At 59.3% G+C, this 3,535-nt stretch overlaps 1 long non-coding RNA gene across 2 annotated transcripts; it reads left to right on the top strand.

The window, feature by feature from the left end:
* Positions 1-113: 113 nt before the first annotated feature.
* On the top strand, positions 114-3,300 carry LOC125612792. 2 transcript variants are annotated; one of them, XR_007343264.1, is made up of 5 exons: positions 114-538; positions 1,009-1,083; positions 1,329-2,262; positions 2,577-2,655; positions 3,139-3,300. It is a non-coding gene; the product is annotated as an uncharacterized LOC125612792 (long non-coding RNA). The 2 variants fall into 2 exon arrangements; XR_007343263.1 differs by having other exon boundaries at positions 1,329-2,655.
* The last annotated feature ends 235 nt before the right edge of the window (positions 3,301-3,535 follow it).

The following is a 3,535-nucleotide window of genomic DNA, read 5'->3' as shown; positions in this document are numbered from 1 at the left end:
CTCTGCCTGCACCCGGCAGCCACCCCCTGCTGCAGAGGGCCTGGAGGAGGGGCTGATCAGGTGGGGACTGGGACCCCAGCAGAGGCTCCTGGGGCCGAGGCGCTGGATGGGCCTCAGGGAAGGTGGGGACGCCCAGCGCGGTAGGTGGCCAGGGTCAGTGGAGGGAAGCGGGCGGAGCAGATCCCTGAGGAGCAGCTGTGGGCCCACCCCGGCGGGTCCAGCGACCCCTCTGTCCAGACCACCTGTTCCCGAGCAGCCTTCAGGGTCTTGATGCACAAACGCTCCTCCTTAAGGTGCACGGAGCCGCTGCCCTGGGAAGCCGCGTGCGGGGGAGTCAGCTATTCTGACCGGGAGCGGGGAGGTTCTGGCTGCCAGGCTCCAAACGGCCCTCACTGGTAGCCTGAGGCGGTTTGGAGAAGCCGGATCGTGCCTGTCATCGGGGAGCACCCCCTGCAAAGCCTGAGGGAGCACCCCGAACTCCGGGGCGCACGCTCCTCCCCACCGGAGAAGCGCCAGCCTCTGAGCGGCCCCAGACTGGGTAAGGAGCCTCTCCCTGCCCCTCCGTCTCAGCGCCCCTGGAGGGGCTGGGGCGCCTGAGGTGCCAGGAGGAGGGGTGCGGAGGTCCCGCCCGGTCAGGGAGGATGAGCTGCTGCGAAGAGCAGGTCCTTGACGGAGACCAAGCTCTGCGCACCCTCCCTGGACCCCCCCTCCCCGCGGTCCCCAGCTCTCCGCTGGGGGAGAGGACAGGCATTTGCAGGAGGAACTGGGGCTCCTGGTTCTTCCCTAAAATGGAAGCCGGACTTGGGACCTGCGGGTGTTGGAGGAGGAGTAACGACCGCCCTGAAGGCAGAGGGCTGTGGTTCAGACTGGGCAGGGTCCTCGGTCCTGATCGTGAGACTCCCACAACCTGGGGAGGGGGGTGCAAACATCCGTGGCAATACAGGGTCCCACGGGGAGAAGGAAGGGTTGATGCCAACCTGGGCGTGGGGGCACATGCCTGTATTCCAGGGGCCTGAAGCAGGAGGATTGCTAGTTCCAGGCCAGCCTCAGCAACTCAGTGAGGACCTTTCTCAATATTAAAAGGTGTGTGTCTGGGAGGGGGGGGGTGCTGTTGGGGATTTAGCTCCGTGGTAAATTGTCCCTGGGTTAGATTGCCACTACCAAGAAAATAATTTGAGACCCGTGGTATGGCAGTCTGGATGTTTGGTTTTTTGGAGGGACGATAGCCAGGGTTGTGCTGGGCAAGTCCTTTACCACTGAGCTACATCCCCAGCCTTTTGATTTTGTATTTTGAGTCAGACACTCACTGGGTTGCCCCCTGACCTCAGTGCACCTGCCTCAGTCTCCTGAGTCGTGGGACCACAGATGCACCCTCATGCCTGACCTGGCTGGTCGGCTTGAAGTAATCTTTACAGTTGAAGCCTTCTCGAATGTCCTGACTTGATGCTCCATCCCCTGGAATCGTGGGTAGTGGACAACGCTTGCTTTGGGTGACCCCAGGAGCAGTGCTAGGGAGGGAGGGTCCCCTGGGGGCCGCTGTGAGGAAGGGCAGGTGCTGACAGGAAGCACCAGGGAGCCCACACTGGGTGGAGCCTGGGGGCTGCCCCATGAGCCCCTGGTGTGGGGCTCAGGGGGGCTCCTGTGAGCTGCCTGTGGCAGAGAGCTGGGACTGGAGGCAGCTGCAGGAGACGAGTGCCTTCAGGAAGGAGGAGGGGTGTTTAGGGAAGAGGTTTAGGACAGCTGAGGCTTTGCCAAATGTGGTCAAGTGTGCATGACGACCAATGCAGGGCTTCAGCCATTTGTAAGAGCAGCCATGGCTTCAACGGGCTGCTGTGCTGTGTGGGCCTGGCCACCACCGGGCTCCAGAACTTGCTTGACATCTCCAACCAAAACTCCCTTCCCGTCAAACTTCAGCTCCTTCCCTGCACCCGCCCTCTGCCCTCCCTTCTGGCTCTGTTCCTGGTCCGCTGTGAGGGAGGCGCTCTGCACAGGTCCTTCAGGCCTGGCTCACCTCACCAGCAGGGCAGTTACCGCTCACCCTGTCGCAGGGAGTCAGGATTTCCTTCCCCATCAGGGCTGCTTAACGCTCCCTTGCTGGGAGGGACCACGTGTGCCACCCCCCGCCCACTGAGGGGCCCGGAGGTTGCTTCCAGGCCCTGGTGGTGTGAGCAGTGCTGCTGTGGATGTCCGTGTGCAGACGGAACAGCTGGTGCGGGATGAAGTGACGGTGCACTTTGTTTTCAAGCTGTCAGGAGAGGGCAGGTGTGCAGACAAGGAGGTGTGGAATGTCATGGTGCCCCGAGCATGTGCGTGACGGGAGGCGTGGGTCTGAGTTACATGTGGGCAAACTGCACGGGGATCGCCCCAGGATTCAAATAGGCGTGTTGGGGCTAAGTGCTGCCAGGTGGGGTGGGGGCTGGATCCTGCTGGCAGAGGCCCTGAGGCCCAGGAGGGGAGGGTCTACTAGAGGATCAGGGCCTGCTCTTGGCCTCTGCCCTAGTGGGTGTCCGTCTCCCAACAGGGGGCTTCCTGTGCAACTCTGTGTCCTCCAGAGGTGGGTGTCCATCTCTTAACAGGGGTGCTTCCATGGACCTCACTCAATATGGACTGTGGCGTACACAATGGGCGTGAAAGTGCACACAGTTGGTGCTCCATGTAAGATCACATAATTTCACTGTCCCCTTCTTTGAACATTAGGGTTCTCCCCTTTGAAATGTCCTCTAAATCCCTGCACTGCTCAGTCCTGCATGCGTGCAGATCGCCACAGGTGTGCGAGTGCTACTTGGGAGGGACACTAGGAAGGGAGATTGCAGGTTGAGGAAAAGCTGCCCTCTGCTTCCACTCTGACGCCAGGCTTCCATCCTAAAGTGCAGGTGTCCACGTCTTCCTCACTCACTTCTGTCCTGGGCCCGACTTCAGCCCTTGTACCTTGTACCTCATTTCACCACACTTCCCACAAGCTGCTGTGAAATGCTCGGCCTTCTGGTATTCAAATCAGGGTGGCAGTGGATGCCTAGGAGGTTTTCTCTATTTAAGAGCCACTGAGACTTTTTCCTGTTTTAGTGCAGGGGACTGAGCCTGGGGGGATCTGGGACTGGGCCACATCCCCAGCCCTTTTCATTTTTTATTTTGAGACAGGGTCACGCCAAGTTGCCCAATTTGACCTTGCACCTGCCATCCTCCAGCCCCAGCCTCCCAAGTGGCGGGGATTACAGGCATGCACCAAGACACCTGGGAGTCCATCTGTTCTTTCTTAATAGTTTCATGTTGCTGAATGTTATTAAAGCGAACATTAAAAACAAGCTTCCCATGCTTCTGTGAGTTTTATTTTACTACAAGTGTGAAGAGAGACCCCGGCTTCTGATTTAGAATGTGTTTCCCTGGAGATTTCCTGTGTGGTCAACGTGGAACCAAGTTCAGGAAGCGCACCGTGGGTCTGAGTGGGTCAGACACACCTGACTGACACCCAGAGCCTTTCCTTCACAAACGTGGAGTGCGCCTCGGGTATCACTCTGTGAACTCCTGCAGGTCCACA

The sequence above is a fragment of the Marmota marmota genome, unplaced genomic scaffold (genome assembly GCF_001458135.2).
Source record: "Marmota marmota marmota unplaced genomic scaffold, marMar, whole genome shotgun sequence".
Lineage (NCBI taxonomy): Eukaryota > Metazoa > Chordata > Mammalia > Rodentia > Sciuridae > Marmota > Marmota marmota.
The sequence above is the reverse complement of the archived record's forward strand: the minus strand, read 5'-3'. Positions and strand labels throughout refer to the sequence as shown.